The following is an 18,789-nucleotide window of genomic DNA, read 5'->3' as shown; positions in this document are numbered from 1 at the left end:
CCACCCATTTGTAAACTGAGGTCATTTCAGAAACAGCGAAGTTCACACAAGGGCATCCGTACTAGGACACCTTCAGGAGTCTTGTGTGTGTGTGTGTGTGTGTGTGTGTGTGTGTGTGTGTGAATATGTGAGAGTAAGTGAAGCAGTGTGTGGGAGGCTCAGCTTCAGGAAGTGGAACCAGAAAAGTTGGCTGTGATTTTGCAGTTGCGTGAGACTGTAGTGGGCTGTTTCCTCTGCAGTGTGTACGTTCTCCCTGTCAACTCTGCCTGAAGCAGAACTTCGTCGGTCTTACCCACCCACTCTCCCTCTGGTCCCTCGGTTCCCTCCCCTGGACACCAATCCTACAGCCTGCTCACAATCCCTCAAATATGTGTGGCTGCTCCTGAGATCCTGACCTTGTCCACAAGACAGTCTGCATTCGTAGACATCTGAAAACCAGAGGGTAATCAACCCTGGGAATTCCTCTCTGTGTGGCGGTTCAGTCAACATGACTGAGGATGTCACCATGCGGGATTCTGAGGGCACCATCACGGACATCCCCAAACCCTGAGTATTGGACATCCCTGGCCTGTGCTGGCCTCTCCATTTCCTTGAATTTCCTCATTTTCACAGGAAAGATATGAACCTGGGCGCTGGCCTTTCTCTCAGGTTTGTGCCCTGTCCTCCCTCACTCAACTCCCCATTGGTTCAGTCTTACTGACCTCACATGCAATCCCAATGTGTGACCCATCCCTACGGACAATGTCCTACGTCCCGCCCTTCCTTGGAACTCCAATGTGCAGGCACAGAACACTTACACCTCTGGACAGCCGCATGTATACATGGACACGCCCCAGAGCGTACCTGAGCAGAAAACACACACAAACACTTCATGCTGTTTATCTCCCATTCTATATTTCTTCAGATGTATATTCTTCAAATGTATTTCTTCCAATGTATTTCTTCAAAACCCTGCGCCACGTGTCACCACCAGCCTTGTCCTTATCTCGTGGGCAGGAGAATCTTGTGGACCATCGGTGAGCGTCGGAAGGGTTTCCACTGGGGTCCATGAAGTGCGATTCTCCTTCATAGTCTTCTCAAGATCGTGCATATATCTGGGATATAAGGGTACACACAGACAGAGACACACAGACACACCCACACCCACATCCATACCCACCCACAAACACACACACACACACACACACACAGGACAGGTGAGAGTCTTATCTTGGCCCTGTTTAAGGTTGCTTGAATGTTTCCAAACGGAAGGTAGAATGGGAGGGTGTGATAAGCTGTGCCAAAGCTGACAAGTGGCTCCAGAAGCCCGACAACATGTGGGATGGTGGTAGGAGGCCTGAGGGTGGGGTTCATGGTCCTGGAATGACCGTTGTCACCGTGCTATCTGATGAGCCAGCTTGGATGTCCCGCTTTGCTCATTCTTGTTGTCTGGCCCACTGCCCACCTTCAGCCTCCCCAAAGGGGCAAAGCCTCTTTGACACGTTACTTCTTAAGACTCCCTGTCTCAGGCCGATGCCCTTTGGACCTGGTGTCACCTCCTGTGCCACTGTGAGTCTCGGTGCCTCCACGCAGAAGAGAATTGCGCCATGGGCCCCACGGCACACATTTCAGTGCCCACACCCTTGGCTGCTCACCTCTTTCCCTCTCAGTGCTCTCTCCTGGGGCCTCCTCCATCTTGAAATACGGCAGGGGGTTGCGCCAAAGATCCTCTATGATTATCTGGTAGGGGAGACAGGCCAGGCCTCAGGTAGCTGTCCCACGCAGTGGGGGAACCCATGAAAATCACCTCCCTTTCTTGTTACAGGGCCCCACCTCAGCAATCCTGCTAGAGCCGGCAAAGCTGTGGTCAGAGAACCAGTTGAAGAAGTTGAGGCTGCTGTTGTCATGCCTGCGTCTGTAGGCCTCCTGTCTGTACCTTGGGTACCACAGGATGGGACTGGAATGAGACGCCGTATACCCTGCAGGAAGACGAGTATGTGAGAAGGCGCCAGAGAACTGATCACAGTCAACCCTCCACCCACTGCCGCCCATGCATTCAGTGGACACTTACCAGCAAGGCCAAGGACATACTCCTTCGTAACGACTTCATTCTGGAAGTAGGAGTTCTTGCCAAAAAACAGCAGGATCTTCCGGCTTTCCCTGGGAAACTTGTGTTCCTCCACCTGCCGTGGTAGGAATGTGGGGCAGAAATGTGAAATCTTGTTCCAGGAGACCCGCCCTCCCCTGAGGAAGGAACACACCACTTCTCCCCACCACCTCCCCCGCCCACACAGCCACCCACCCACACCGCCTCGCACTCCCAGGCCGACCTTCAAATTGGTCATGTGGCGAAGCATGCTTTCATCCTGCTTACTAATCAGGGCTGACATCTGAGGGTGGTTCACAAACTGCTGCAGGTCAAAGAGCCTTCAGGTGCTGGGCATGAGAGACCTGGACCCAGAGAACCGGTGTGGACCGCATCCTGGCGTCCTCCCCCAGGGACTGGCGTCCTCCCCCCGGGCCTCACGCCCTCCCCACAGGCTGCATCCAGGCCCACGGGGTCTCAGGATTCCGCAGGGCTCTGCTAGACACGCACAGGAGGCTGTGCACGCCCAGACGCCCGCATCCACGCCTAGCCTTGTGTGCTCATGAGGACACTGAGGACGCTTACTTCCACACAGCCACACAGCACACATCCGGTCTCGCGCCGACCAGTGGGCATTCGCACCGCCTTCCCCGCAGCAAGATGCTTAGCGGGACCCAGAAACGTGCCCCCGCGCGGCTTTGCGTGGGAAGAAGCCCTCGGTCATTTCCCCGTCCTGGCCTGGACCTCCACCGCCACTCCGCACTCTCCCAGCGCTGTTTCCGTGCCAGGTGCGACGTAAAGCACACGTGCCTCCACCACCCCAGCACTGCCCTCCTCCCACACTCACTGCAGAGCCAGGACCACTGGGATGGTATCATGTTTGCACCTTCCCGGCCACTGGAGCGTGGCTTAGCTCCAGTCGCTGTCCTGGGTTCCTCTAAATGTCGCCTCCCTTTCCTTCCTCTTGTGCAAGCCCAGCCCCCTCTGGACCCTCCACCAGCAGCAGGAAGGATACAGCCTTGGCCCAGAAACCACGGATGCCCTGGATAAGGGCACTTCTCTGTTCCAGATGACGCTGCCGCCTCTGCCACATCCTGAGTTTGAGTCGAGCGTGCTCCCGGCTGGCATATGTATTCAAGGGCTGCACCTCAGTCTGAAGAGCCTCGAGCAAGGACAGCAAAGGATGTAGGCTTGCACTTCTCTGCATCTCTTCCTCCTGCTTCACCGGCAGCTCCTGTGCGTTCCCCAGGCACCAGCCATCTTGCTCCTTCCACTTTGGTTCCTCCTTCTCCAGCTCCTCAGCTCCTGCTCTTCGTGCCCCAGCTCCATCTCTTCCTTCTCCTCCTTTCCCAGCTTTGCCTCTTCCTCCTCCAGCTCTTCTTGTAAATCCTGTTGCTCCTGCTCCCCCCCTCCCTGCTCCACAACTTCCCTTAACTCTTCCCCATGCTCCTCCTAATCTCTCTTCTCCTGATCCTCCCCCTTCTCTTTCTGCTCCTTTTGTAAGGCCTCCTGCTCCTCCTGCTGCTGCTGCTGCTGCCCCTGCTCCTCCTCCACCTGATCTTCGGCTTTTGACCTTCTTCCCCCTCATTCTCCTCTTACTCCTAATCCTTCTGTTCCTGTTCCTCCTCCTACTGCTCTTATGATCCTGCTCCTCCTCGTCCTCCCCCTCCTCATGAAGACCATCTTCCACATACTCATCCTCATCCTCATCCTCATCCTCCTCCCACTCCTCCCCTTCCTCCCCCTCCTCATGAAAATCATCTTCCACATACTCATCCTCATCCTCCTCCCACTCCTCCTCGTCCTCCTCCTCCTCATGAAAATCCTCATCGTCCTCCTCCCCCCATTCCTCCTCGTCCTCCTCCCCCTCTTCTTGGTCCTTATTCTCCACTTCGTCTTCCTCCTCTACATAATTATCCTCCTCCCCCTCCTGTCCCTCCTCTTCCTCATGCTTCCTCTGGTCATCCTTCTCATCTGCAAGAGCATGTATTTCTGTGGCCGCCGCCTCAACTCCCTCCTCCAGCAGGCCCAACAGCTCCGCCACCGATATTATGTTGTCCACCGGCAGCCTCAAATCCTCCCTTCGGCCGGACACCTCTCTCTCACGTCGGACCGGATATTCTTGTGCACTTCGGGGCATTCCGGCCCCGACACCATCGTCGTGTGGCGCCTCAGTCGCGTCCAGGAATACTGTATGCCCTCGAGCCCCGGTCTCTTGACTACCGCCTTCCATGACGAACGCGACCGCAGTTTACGGGGCACTGCCACATTTTCCAGACACTACATCCTTCGCCATGGGGAGCTGGCCCAGGACCGCAGTTGGGGCAGATTCAAACGAAGCGGCAGGAGGGGAAAGCTCGGGCCTCCCTCAGCAGACCCAGTCAGTGGAGCCCTGACGACAAGGGCTGGCAACGCCCTCCCGCCTTCTGCCGTGGAGCAAGGGCCCAGGGGGCGCATGCGCACAGGCGCTGTACCCAGGAAGCCACGGCGGTGGCTGTCGCTGTGGTGACGCTGCTGCAGAGGCCTTTGTGGTGAGAGAAGTGCGCATGCGGCTTTGAAGCTGCGGGCGTTGCAAACCACGCCCAGACGCCCCAGCCAGGCTCCAGGACCAATCATGAGGACGGCAGTGGGCGTGGCGTCGGTGGCCCCACCTTTCAGGGCGGTGGGAATCTGCTGCCAGCGTGTTACCGCACACGGTGAGCCCGGGGCTTCGGTAGTGCAGCGCCTCCAGGGGCCTCCAACTCAGCCCTCTGTGTGCCTCTGTTTGGCCTCTGTCAATGAAAAGGGGACTTTCACATTCCCCCCCACCTCGGCGTCCCGTATGGCCTGGGCACGAGGCTATCTACACACACGGGAAAAGGGGGACCTCCACGCTTTTCACGTTTACACCTCCACCTTTGGTCATCGTGCCCCTAGTCGGGCAAATCCACTGAGCGGATCAGCGTAGCTGTCCGTGAAACGCATTTCAGCTGTGCGCCCGCTGTCTGCACCCTGGTTTGCATCTGGTCTGCCTCCTTTGCATACTCCCTACGTCCATCCCTACTCCAAGAAGACATGTATGTCATGACAGCAGGCTAGCAGTGCACCCGCTAGGGAAGGTCGGTGACAAGAGGTGTGTGACGTGGAGAGGACGCCACCTGAGGGGAGGCTGCCTATCATGCGCGATCCCAGGAGCAAAGGGATGGCACTCTCTGAACTTTGGCACCTGAACCACCCCCGTGCGCACCAAATCAGGAAAGCCCCCAGTCTCTTTCCTTTGTTCCCCAACGGCCTACACACACGCACTCAGATACAAAGATGCACGGCCACGCGGCACGTGGACACAGACACACACACGCTGTCAGCACAAACGCAAGGTCTCACGCAAAAGTACTCAAAGGCGCTAGCCACAATACACTCACAGACACTCATCCCGCTCGCGGGGCTAGCTCCTTCCCACGACTCACACTTGCTTTCCCCGCTCACACAACACATGCAGTTGTCCTGGGGCCCAAAGCTGGCTGAACACGAGGGCAGATTCAGTATCTGCATTGGGTCAAGGAAGCTTGCATTGAGATGCAAGGAAAGAGAGCCACAACTGATACCAACCTTCCAGTACCAACAAAAGTGGAACGTGGCAGGTGGAGAAACACCAGCCACGACTAGGTTCCCAGCCTCTCGGCCCCTGCCCTTTCTTCACACCCTCTAAACACTGGGGAGTCCCTTGGGTTTCAGTACCTCCCAGCTGGCTGCAACCTACAGGGCAAGGGCCAAGGGACTGACCTTTCACGGTTCACATTGTATACCCAGCTTGTGTGGGCTGCCTGGAGGCAGTCACGGCTTAGGAGGTCTGGATGTGCTCTGACCCCTGTTACTTACGCGTCCCTTTGTGTGTTCCCTTGCAGCCCTGTGCCATCAGCAGCCTCCTATGTCCATATGGGCATGCACAGCACACGGAAACCCAGATGCACTGATGCTGTCCAGGGACAGGACAGAGACAGAGAAAGAGAGACGGAGGTGGGGGAGGGAGAAAGCGTTCCCTAGAGAAAATGATCACAGAGACCAAGAGACAGACAGAGACCAGAGGGATACCGAAGGAGGCAGAGGAAGGAGAGTAAGTCACAACTGGAGATAGTCACAGACAGGAAGTGTGTTTGTGCATCTGTGTGTGTGTGTGTGTGTGTGTGTGCACGCGCGCATTTATGAATGAGTGTAAGTATCTGGGACTGAGAGAAGGGGTGTTGCTGTGATTCCTGGACCCTTGAACGCCCTCTTCCAGCAAAAGAGAGGCATGGTATTGTCAGGAATGTCAGTGTGTTTTGGACCATGACTCATCCGCTTTGGGGCCCTAGCCCAATCTCAGGCTAGGGACACAGAGCACAAGGAAAGGGAACTTGAGGCACGAGGCTCCAGACTAGGCCCACAGGTGGAGTGTCGAGGCCCAAGGCTTTTACATGCCTGCTGCCTCCTTCCGGAGCCCACTAGCATTTGGGAGGCATGCCCACGGCCCTGTGGCCCTTCGGACACTGCAGTGGCCGTGGCTGACGTGGAGTGGGGCAGAGGCAGAGGCAGAGGCAGTGAACTTTGTGACCATGTGTCCTTGAGGTGAAGGAGCTCTGCCTAGGTCAGACAGTTGGCTGCTGTTCAGGAACAATCAGCAGGAGGGCAGTGGGCGTGGCTCCAGCAATTGAGCCCCTGCCTCCCCTCCCAGGTCTGGAGCCAGTTGTCTGCCTCCCCCTCCAGGGTGGCCTCCCTTTTTGCTACATGTCCTTTTCAGGTTTGTCACCCACCAGGTCTGTCCTGTGGGATATCTGATGTTGGAGAACGGGTACTACAGATCTCACCCCTTTGGGGAGGAGCCAAGATGGCAGACAGCATGGAAGCTTCTTAAGTGTCTTGCGTGCATGAAATACAGCCAGACCAACACTAAACCATCCTACACACCCAGGAACTGACTGGAGGATTAACACAACAATCTGCATAACCTGAGCCACAGAATTCAGCAGGTACGTGGCATGGAGAAGGGAACTTGGAGAGCGAGAAGGTGCAAGAAAGGAGGTGCTTTTGTGAGCTGAGAGGCGAAGGAGACTGGGCAGGTGGAGGGGGGGGGGGCGGCGCAGAGAATACAGGGAACCCACCCATCCCCAAAGCAGGTGGAGAGAATGTGGAAAATTGGATATGGCTGCACGGACTAAACTAAAATGGGAGAAAGGAGAAATGAGAGGGTTTAAATTCCATTCAGACTGTAAACAGGGTGCGCAAAGTCTGCAAATCCACAGTTCTATGCCTGGAAGTGCTGTGGTGGGAAGGGCTAATTCTCAGGAACAGCGTCGGTGTAGGAGGTTCTCAGGCCACTCAGAAAAAGGTGGTTCCACTGCTGGAAGGACATTTGGTAGGGACTGTTGAAGCCACCTGGTCCATGCACACCCCAGAAAATGGCCACATTTGCTGGTGCTGGAACAAGGTCGTTAAGCGTCGTGAAGTCTGGTGCCAGATGTGTGTTGTGGTTTTCCATAATCCCTGAAATGCTGCTGTTACACTGACTCGCAAACTTTTTGTGGGGCGGGCTGGCATTGGTCTATAGTGTCGGAGCACTGGCAGCAGCAGGGCCCAGCAAGCGTTCCTAGGTGCAGCCTACCTTCAGCCATTGCTCATTCGCCATTGCTTGGTGAGACCCTTCTGCAGAGGGACGGGACGGGACGGGTCAAAGCCGCAGTCCTTCAGAAGTAAGGGGCCAGGGAAAGCAAGCGCATCTGAGACACAACTCAGGAGAGAGATACTCCCTGGGGCCTGGTCACGGAGAATGCAAAAGTGGGCAGTGGACAGAAGCTGAAGACAGAGGACGGGTCTGTGATTGCTGATCCAGGAGAACAGACTGGGTAGCTGGGTGGCGCCAGTTTCACCGCTCTTGGGCATGTGCATACGCACCAAGGAGAGCGGCAACAATCCACCCCAGTAGGCTGGCAGTGCCATCTAGTGGAGAACAGAGCGGTTACACGGAGCCCCGCCTAACCGGGCCACCTTCGGTCTCAGCAGCACAATTCTCACACCTGGCTTAGTTTATGGACTATAAAGCGGTACATAGACTGACTTCTAGGAGAAAGAGAAATAATTTCAGTCCTACTTCAATCTGTTACCAGGTGCATCTATTCAATTTCCTTTCTTTCTTTCATTCCTTTTTTCCTTTTCTCTTTTACGCTGTTTCTTGAATACAGCAAGAGAGAAAACTCATTTTTATTTTCAATTCTCATTAAATATATTTTCTTTAATTTTTGTTACTGTTTTGTACCTTTGTGTACCTTTTCTCAAATTCTATTTTACTCCCAATATTGTATTTTAGTGTACTTCAGTTTATTCACCTTTTCAATGTTTCAAATGATTTCCATGTTTCTTTTTCTTTTTTTCTCTTCTTCGTTTCTTTTCTTTTTCTTGATTGCAGAAGGTGAAAATTTTCATTTTCACTTTCAATTTCCTTTAAAATAATTTTTTCCACTTTTTGCTGTATGTTTTGCTTTATGTAATTTTTTCCAAATTCTATTTACTTCCATAATGTGTTTTAGTGTACTCCAGTATATTCCCATTTCAAATTTTCAAACTATTTCCTTTTTTTCCTTAGTTTAAATCTTTTTTGTCTACTTCGTTTCTTTTCTTTTTCCTGAATACAGAAAGAGAAAAGATTCATATTTTTTAATTTTTACTAATTGTCTTTAATTTTTTCTCCTTTATTCTGTAATTTTGTGTATATTTCACTAAATCTGTTTTACTCCCACCATCTCATTTTAGTCTACTTCAGTGTATTCATTCTTCAAATTCTCAAATGATTTCCCATCTTAAAATGTTTTATTATTTTTTTCTTATTTTTCTCCCCCCGTTTTTTTTTTTTTCTGTACTGTGTCAAACCACTTTCAACACCCATACAAGACATGCCTAGACTCTAGCATCATTTTTCTACTTTTTATATTTATGTGCTTCATTTTTTAATATTAATATTTAATTTGAATTTTTTTCATTTAAGTTTTTCTACCTCATGAATTCCTTTTCTCCCTTCAAAATGACAAAAGGAAGGAATTCAGCTGAAAAGAAAGAACATGAAGAAACGACAGCCAGAGATTTAACCGACACAGATGCAAGCAAGGTGTCTGACGCAGAATTTAGAGTCACGATTGTAAGAACACTAGCCGGAGTCCAAAATAGTTTAGAGTCCCTTTGTGCAGAGAAAACATGAACTAAAAACTGGCCAGAATGAAATTAAAAATGGTATAACTGAGCTGCAATGACGGATGGATGCTGCGGTATCAAGGATGGATGAGACAGAACAGAGAATCAGCGATACGGAGGACAAACTTATGAAGAATATGGAAGCAGGAAAATGGAAGGAGATTAAGGAAAAGAACACGATTGAAGAATTAGAGAAATCAGTGACTCATGCCAAAGGAACCAGATCTGAATCCTAGGGGTACCAGAAGAGGAAGGGAGACAAATAGGGGTAGAAGGGTTATGTGAGCAATCCATAGCAGAAAACTTTGGTAACCTGGGGAAAGACACAGACATCAAAAACCTGGAATCACAGAGGACCCCCATTGGATTCAACAAAAACAACCCTCAGCAAGGTATATCACAGTCAAATTCACAAAATACTCAGGCAAGAAGAGAATCATGAAGGCAGCAAGGGAAACAAGTCCCTAAACTACAAGGGAAGACAGACCACGTTTGCAGGAAACCTATGCACAGATACTTGGCAGGCATCAGAGGAGGGGTGGGACATGTTGAAAGTGCTGAATAGGAGAAGTACGCAGCCAAGAATTCTTTATCTAGCAAGGCTGTCCTTCAAAACAGAAGGAGAGAGAAAAAGTTCCCAGACAAACAAAAATTAAAGGAGTTTCTGGCCACTAAAACAGTCCTGCATGCAATTTTAAGGGGGACACTCTGAGGGGAGACATGATGAATAGGAATATGTATTCAATATATTCATAATCATATAACCACCAGAAACTCCAACTCCACAAACAACATAATGGCAATAAACTCCTATCTTTCAGGTCTCGCTCTAAATGTTAATGGACTCAATGCTCCAATCAAAAGACATAGGTTAACATAATGGATAGGAGAACAAGATCCATCAATGTGCTGTTTACAAGAGACCCAGTTTACATGTAAAGACACCTTCAGAGTGACAATAAGGGGGTGGAGATCCATCTGTCATGCTAACGGTCAACAAAAGAAAGCCAGTGTAGCCATAGTTCTATCAGACAATCTAGACATTAAAATAAAGACTGTATCAAGAGATGCAGAAGAGGCTTATATCATAATCAAGGGGTCTATCCTCGCGATAGAAGACCTCGCGATTGTAAACATTTGTGTGCCAAATGTGAGAGCACCCAAATATATAAATCAATTAATCTCAAACATTTTAACTCATCGATAGTGATACCATAATAGGAGGAGACTTCAACACCCCATTCACAGTAATGGACAGGTCATCTAATCAAACAATCAACAAGGAAACAATGTCTTTGAATGACACATTGGACCAGATGTGCTTAACACATATATTCAGAATATTTCAACCCAAAGCAGCAGAATATACTTTCTTCTCCAGTGCACATGGAACGTTCTCCAGAATAGATCATATACCGGGACACAAATCAGCCCTAAGTACGTACAAAAAGGTCGAGATCATACCGTGCATATTTTCAGACCACAACACTACGAAACTCGAAATCAACCACAAGAAACAATTCTGAAAGGGAACAAATAGGTGGAAAATGAAGAACATCCTAATAAAGAATGAATGGGCTAACCAACGGTTTAAAGAGGAAATTGAAACGTATATGGAAGTCAATGAAAATGATAGCACCACAACTCAAAACCTCTGGGATGCAGCAAAGTCAGTCAGAAGAGGAAACTATCTAGCAAGCCAGGCTTTCCTAAAGAAGGAAGAAAGATGTCAGAGACACAGCAACCGTTAGATATTCTTCATAGTTAGACCCTTTAATTATGATATACTTCCCAACTTCACCTCTTCTTATAGTCTTTGGCTTAAAATCTAGTTTGTCCAATATAAGTATGTCTACCCTAGATTTCTTTTGAGGTGCGTTAACTTGATTGTTCTCTATCTCATCACTTTCAATCTGCATGTGGCTTTACATATAAAATGAGTCTCTGGTAACCAGAATATGGATAGTTCTTACTGTTTAATCCATTCTGTTACTTTGTTTCTTTTGTTTGGGGCATTTCGTGCATTTATAGTCAGATTACCAGTAGATATGACTTTACTGCCATTGTAATTACCTGTAAAATTGTCATTTCTGGAGGTTTTCTCTGTTCCTTTCCAGACTTTGTTGTTTGTGTTCTTTGCTTCGTCACTCAAAGAGTTCCCTTTAATATTTCCTGCAGGTCTGGTTTAGCGGTCACACCTTCATTTAGTTTTTATTAGGGGGACTCCTTATCTCTTATCAGTCCTTCTGTTATGAATAGGGTATTTTTGGTCGAATAGTTTTCCCATTTAGCAGTTGAATATATCCTGCAGCTCATTTATGGCCTACTAAGTGTCTGTGGACAGATTTGCTGTGAATTTGATTTGCCTTCCTTTGTAGCTTTAGGTGTTTTTTTGTTTGTTTTCTTGTTTGTTTGTTTGTTTGTTGTTGTTTTTGTGTTTTTTTTTTTCTTCCTACTTTCAGGATTCCTTCCTTGTCTGTATAGTTTATAAATCTGACTCTGAAATATCTTGGTGATGGCTCGCTTTGGTTTAATTTAATGGGACTTCTGTGTGCCTCTTGCCTTTCAATGTCTATGACCTTCCCCAGATCAGGGATGTTTTGGGCTATGATTCGCTGAAATCACATTCTGCACTTTTTTCTCTCTGCTCAACTTCTCAGACTCCAATGATATAAATTATATTACTTTATCGAGTCACTGAGTTCCTTAAGTCTACATTTGTGATTCGTTTGTATTCTTTCCCCCCTTCTTTTAAGATTCATCATTTTCCATACTTTTTTATCTTTCATATCACTGATTCCTTCCCCTGATTCATCCATCCCCATTGTCATGGCATCCATTCAGGCTTGCATCTCAGTTATAGCTTTTAAAATTTCAGCCTGCCTCGACTTTAGTTCTTGTACATCTGCAGCAAGGATTCTCTGGTGTGTTTTATGCTTTTTTCAGGATAGCAAGTATCATTATGATTGTTTGTTTTATTTTTAAAAATCTGGGATGATGATGGATGAAGATGATGATGATGATAATGATGATGATGATGATGATGATGATGATGATGATGGTGATGAGGATGATGATGAGGCTGATGATGAGGATGACGACGATAACAATGATTTGAGAGAGAGCATGAACAGTTGGGTGAAGGGGCAGAGATAGAGGCAATGAATCTTTAGCAGCCTCAATCCTTAGTGTGGAGCTCAACATAGGGCTTGATTGTATGACGCTAGGATCATTACCTGATCCAAAATCAAGAGTCAGACATTCAACTAACTGAGCTACCCAGGCACCCTGATTGTTGTTTCAAATTCTAGTAAAGGCATCTTATACCTGCATTGATTAAATCCCTGGACATTACTTCTTCTTCCTGTTCTTTCTTTCAGGCTTCTTGCAGGATTCAGCTTCTTAATCAGTACACTTGTTTTGAGTGAGGGTTTTGTGCTGGTGTTCTGAGGGACGGTGGTTATGTTGGGCTTTATCTCATGCCTTAGTAGAGATGCACCCGTGAGGTGCACAGGGGTGAGTCCTGGTGTAAGTGGCTTTAGGAGCCACTTATTGGCACTGTTTAGCTCACCGAGGTCAGTCACTGATGATAGGTGGGGGCAGGAAATGGCATCTCCCTGGTTTGTCATCCCTGGAATGGAGAGTTGCTCCTGCCATTTTCTGGGAAGCTATCTCAGAAAAGCAAACAACCACCACTCCTGTGTACCTGACTTTCATAAGATCCTTTCCCTCACTCTGTGCCTGAGTCCATCTGCCTGCCAGGCAGCATAGTATCCCCGTGCTTTATCTCAGGGTCACGCTGGATTTCTAAACTCCAAATATTAGGGACTCCCACATCAAAGAACACTGCTTAATCTCACCACCCTTTTCCCATTTTCCAGTTCATCCCAGGAAAGTGATTGATGGCCACACAGTTTGGAGTTCGTGGCAAATTGCAGCAGAAGGCCAACAACGAAGCTTGATGGCCTCAGCCACTGTCTCCGCTTCTACATCTGGGAACAGTGTGGCATGTTGGAGCCATGAGTTTTTCTCATGAGAGAGGCCTTGCTGCCATGCCCCAATGCACTGAAGGAAGGGGAACCTTTTCTACCTGTGCGACAAAGGGGATCGTTAAGCCACGCTGTCTGCACCTGGGTCGCTGCCTTCTTCCACACAGTGAAAAAGTCAGGCAGGCATAACCCTGGTGGTGGCAGACTTCTAAACTTTCAGATTTTGTGCTTTGCTGTGTAAAGGAACTTGTGGAAATCTTTATAAGCAGGGCTCCATCCACAGCATCGACAGTTCTTCTCTGCTCCAAATCAGCTCTACGCAGCTCCTATCGTCCATGAGGTGGACATTTTTCCACTTGTTGACTTGCAGTTTTGTTCTCTTAGCTCCCAGGTTGATTTCCTGGGTGTTCGTAATGATTTGACATTTATCTAGCTCTGCTTGAAGGACAATACGAGCTTAGGGCCCCCCTGCCCCTCTGCTAACTTAACTCATCCTAGAGAGTTCACATGAATGAAATCATGACTATGCAGTCTTTTCGTGGATTTCCTACATAATCATGCTGTCTTGGAAAACTCACACTTTTGTTTCCACCTTTCCAGTCCTTATGCCTTTAATTTCTTTTCATCCTCTTTCTATTTGTCTAGTGGTTATCCTTAACATTGAGCATATATACTCAATTGTATTAAATATCAAGTTACTCAATGACTGAAAATAAACGAGCAATTAAAAAAGCATTAGTCCTAATTATTCCTCTCTTGTCTAACATGCCATATGTGACCTCCATGGTATTGATATGTTAAAATTATCATCAGTGCTGGTTAGATATTCCCATCCGTTCACCAATTTCTTTGTTTATGATTGCTTCTTGATTCAACTCCTTCATTCTGGACTCAATTACTGGCTTCCCAAAGGGCTCCTTTTCTATGTTCTTTATCTGAAAATGTCTTTGTTCTGTCCTTATTGTCAAGTGGTGGGTTAGTAGACACAGAATTGCCAATTGACCGTGATAGTCTATCAGCACCTTGAAGATAACATTTTACTGTTTTTGATCTTTGTTTTGTTGAGAGGTATGGCATTTGTTGGTCTAATTGTAGATCTTTTATCATTTAATTTCTGTTTTCTCTTCTAGTGCCATTGAAGGATTTCTCCATGGGTCTGAAGTTTCTGCATTTTCACTCGGGTAGGTGTGAATCTACTCAAGACTCAGTGTACTTTCTCATTCTGAGGTTGCCCTTACTTCATCAACCCTGGAAAAATTTCAACGTCACTTCAAATGTCAAGTTTTTCACAGTCTGTATTCCGCTGAAATGCCTGGAGACACACACAGAGCCTTCTCATTCTATTTTCAAGGCCTTGTAAGTGCTTCCATGTTTTAAATTTCTTTATCTTTATCTTCCAGGCTCCGTTTCAGGAAACTTCTTCATATTTACCCCCTATCTAGCTAGCTCCCTAACACTACCATGCAGTTTTGGACTTCAAAAATTATATTTCTTGATATTGCCAAATGTTCCATGGTGGAGGGAACAAAATCACTCCCAGTAGACCCTTGAGTTAAAGGTAATGAAAGACCCAGGATGTCATCATATACTGATCCAATACAGTCTTATTCAATATTTTCCTCAAAATCCTCCCAACATGCCATAGCATTCATTACCCAGGGCCTTTGGCAACCTGAAACCCCGAGGTTCTCAATGGGGAGGCATTTTGCCCCAAGGATATTGGGAAATGTCTGGAGATTTATTATCCCAACACAAGGGGAGAGGAAGTACCCCTTGCACCAAGTGGGTAGAGGCAACAGATGCGTATACACCTCTTACAAGGTACAACATAGTCCCCCACGCCCAACAAATCTCGCCCAAAATGTCATTGGCGCTGATTTTGAGAAATCCCGTTCTATCCTAACCAATTATAATGCCTTAAAGATCTCTAAGCTCTTGACATGATTATCTTTCTATGTGTATACGGGAGCTTATTTTAAATCTAAGTTTTGGGGCGCCTGGGTGGCTCAGTCGGTTAAGCGTCCGACTTCAGCCAGGTCACGATCTCGCGGTCCGTGAGTTCGAGCCCCGCGTCAGTCTCTGGGCGGATGGCTCGGAGCCTGGAGCCTGTTTCCGATTCTGTGTCTCCCTCTCTCTCTGCCCCTTCCCCGTTCATGCTCTGTCTCTGTCTGTCCCATAAATAAATAAAAACGTTGAAAAAAAATTAAAAAAAATAAATAAATAAATCTAAGTTTCAACTTAGAGTTTGTTGCATGCATTGTTGTTTGCACCTGAGTGTTTGCAGCATTTGAATATTTTTTCCTAACTTTATTTTTTGACAGTGTATGCACACAACGTGTTTGCCTACACATTTCAGAAACTGAAAGGCTTCAAAGAAAGGAAGTTGTTGGCAGAAAAATGTAGAAGAGGAGAATTAAACGTCAGACACACCCTGAAAAACATAGGTTTTATTTTAGATGATCACAACAATATTATATGTATCTGGGACATTTCTTCAAGGAAATTATTGGCAGCCATTGCAAACAGGAGGACCTTCACTCACACCTTTTATTGGGGGATGTTTGCGTACAGTCATGGGTTTCACTTTACTCCTCTGTTTTATGGAAAATGTTCCACAGGAGAACATGGCAGCACTTATTAGCAAGAGGGTGGCAGTTGTGATTCCTAGTGGGAATACATAGGAGAAGCGTTTCCTTATCAGCATTTCTTTTCCAATGGGAAAACTAAGTGGGAAATCAAGGGTGGTGTGGCCATAAAAATCCACAGCAAAATTCCAGCTCACTGTAATCGCAGTACAACTACAACTACAGATGAGAAAGAAGGCAGAGATGTTGTAACACAATCGAAGGAAATCTGGGTATGGGGCATGGATCCAGCGGACCACAAGTGCCACTGGACCAAAAATCAGGACGACGGAATTCAAAGAATTTACCAACAGTATCAGGCCCTGCCCATACCAGATTTCATCTGAAATGACCCAGCTTCCATTGATCCTGCCATACATAGGCCACTCAACAATTGCACCAGAGATGCTAAATTTTTGAAAGTAGAAAGCTTCCCAGAGTCCAATGTACACAATGGAAACAATGTTGCTGTTAAACTCCCACACGCGCCAGGATCTGCTGTTGGCTAGACTGATGCCCAAAGCCCAGGCCAGATAACTGAAAAACAGGCCCATCAGTTTGAGGTACAGGTGATTCAATTCCCGTTGACTGATGACAGGGTAGAGGCATCATGAAATCAAACCAGGAACACACCAAAGAGAAAAAAGAAACAGAAGGAATGAGTCACAGTTCTGAAAGTGCTCAATATTTATGTCTTGTCCTTCTGGTCTAAGAGTCATATTTAATAGTCTTATATATATATTCGCTTTCAATTATTCTATTTATTTATTTCAATTATTTATTGATTTATTGATTGCTTGATTGATTGATTGATTGATATCAATTGTTCTAAATGTTTTATGTAAGGATAAAATGACCACGGTGACGGTATAAATTTACATGGCATTCTTGGAACACAGTGTGACATATCTCTCAACCACCAAACTGTTCAATATCTCTCGTCTAGCAACTCCAATTCCAGGACTTTTGCCAAGTTATTGCTAAGAGTTTGCAAAAATATACATAGAGAGATGTGCTTTTTTTTTCAGCACCGTTTATCAGGGAGAAAAATTGGAATTAAGTAAATGTCTACTAATAGAGGAATCATTAACTAAATTATAGTACATCAAGGATTATAGTGAAATATTACACGGCCATTACTAAGAATGAGTGAATCCATGTAAATGACCTGAAGAAACCTCCCTGGGAAAGCAAAATGAAAAATAATACATATGGCATGACAATCTGTGTCAAAAGAAAACACACAACTTTCTTTATATATCTACAAGTATAGATATGTACATACATTTTTGAAAGTTTAGAAGGATGCACACAAAAAGAGGAACCCCGATCAACTGACAGAAGTAGAGAATTTCATTCGTATTTTCATTATTTTCTATAATCTGTATGGTGCATAGTTTTAAATGGAAAACAGAATAAACATAACCTTGATGATCTGTAACATGTTGCACACAACAAATCATGCTAAGGGTGCCTGAGTGGCAGAGTCCGTTGTCGGCCTTGTGATCTCAGCTTAGGTCTTGACCTCAGGGTCATGAGAGGAAGCCCCACATGGCTCCTCCACTGGGCACAGAGCCTACTTAAAAGAAAATTCATGCCTATTTACTTTTTTTTAATCCATCCCTTGCTTAAAACTCTGCCTTTAGACGTTGGCTTCTTTTAAGGGTACAACTTAAAAATAGCTTGCTGTGTTTTGCATGAAGCAAATATCTCTTACAAAGCAAAATCTAGATTGTGGACCAACCTGTTTGCATCTGTTTCAGTTTTAATCCTTGGAGTTCGTGGCAAGGATAATCAGAAAATGATACTCCTAGGGCTTCTCCCTCTGCTGATTAGCAGAAAGAATGAGACAGATGGAATGCTCAGAGTGGAGAACATAAACAACCACCCACGTGGAAGAGTTTTAGGACCCTGCAGACTACATCTCCTTGCTATGAAGCCTGATATCCCCAACGCTGTATCCTCTCTGTTCCATGATCTTCTGGGGAATGCACTTCCTCACGGCATGAAAGCAGCAGTTTTAGTAAAATTGGAAAAATGAGTTTGGAGCTGACTGCCAGTTTGATGACGTCACTCTCCAGGAATGATATTTCCTTGCCCATAGAGGTCTGAGGGAATGGTCCATAGGACCAAGGAGTTTTGACAGCATGAGGAATCAGGAAGAAGAATGTTACAAATGCAGAAAAGTATGCCAGTTCAAGGAAGTTTGGGTGCATCTGTGTGTGGAACCAGTGGAATGAGAACGTGTTTTTCCCGATGATCAAATTTTAAACACTCCCTGTATCTTATGTTACCATATTACCCATATGCCACGTAGAAGGACTCCAGTGTGCAGAAGATTAAGGAATGGTAAATATTCTTCGTAGCAGCAGGAAATTTGAAACTGGAAGGGGAAAATGTCAAGCCAACCTTAAAAGATCCACAAGGAGAGAGGAACGACCTATAGTAAAAAAAGCTACAATTAATGTAGAGTTTGGGGCTCCGAAGAAAGCCCAACATACCCTGCCTCTTACCAAATATTTATTATACATAGCTTGCATTTTGTAAAGGCCATTCCCTATTCCAGATAACTTACATTAACACATTTCAATTCTCATAGCAGCCCAATGATAGGTATAGAGTTATGACCCTCATTTTTGAAACGAGGGGCTTGAGCTCAGAGAGGTTGAGTAACTTACTCTAGGTCACACAGACATAAATGGCAAAGCCAGACTCTAGAGCTCTTGGTATTGACAGAGTTATTCATGGCTCTCCTGATACCAGATGGCATTTATTCACATCCCAAGAGAATAAAAAATACAGGTGCCTAGACAGCTCAATCCATGAAGCGTCTGACTCTGGATTCATCTCAGGTCATACATGATCTCACAGTTTGTGAGTTCAAGCCCCAGGTTGAGCTGTGTGCTGGCAGTGC

The 18,789-nt window shown here is 46.6% G+C and overlaps 2 long non-coding RNA genes across 2 annotated transcripts; both read right to left on the bottom strand.

Moving 5' to 3' along the window:
* Positions 1-2,137: 2,137 nt before the first annotated feature.
* LOC147570847 (uncharacterized) lies at positions 2,138-3,000 on the bottom strand. The gene is made up of 3 exons (XR_015247969.1): positions 2,913-3,000; positions 2,310-2,430; positions 2,138-2,162 (listed from the first exon to the last, which is right to left on the bottom strand). It is a non-coding gene; the product is annotated as an uncharacterized LOC147570847 (long non-coding RNA).
* A 12,678-nt stretch (positions 3,001-15,678) lies between these two features.
* On the bottom strand, positions 15,679-18,312 carry LOC147570846 (uncharacterized). Its single transcript, XR_015247975.1, has 2 exons — positions 18,178-18,312; positions 15,679-16,463 (listed from the first exon to the last, which is right to left on the bottom strand). It is a non-coding gene; the product is annotated as an uncharacterized LOC147570846 (long non-coding RNA).
* Between the last annotated feature and the right edge of the window lie 477 nt (positions 18,313-18,789).

The sequence above is a fragment of the Puma concolor genome, unplaced genomic scaffold (genome assembly GCF_028749965.1).
Source record: "Puma concolor isolate L17-30 unplaced genomic scaffold, mPumCon1.1.hap2 unalloc_scaffold_8, whole genome shotgun sequence".
In the NCBI taxonomy this organism is placed as follows: domain Eukaryota; kingdom Metazoa; phylum Chordata; class Mammalia; order Carnivora; family Felidae; genus Puma; species Puma concolor.
This window is presented reverse-complemented; position numbering and strand designations above follow the sequence as displayed.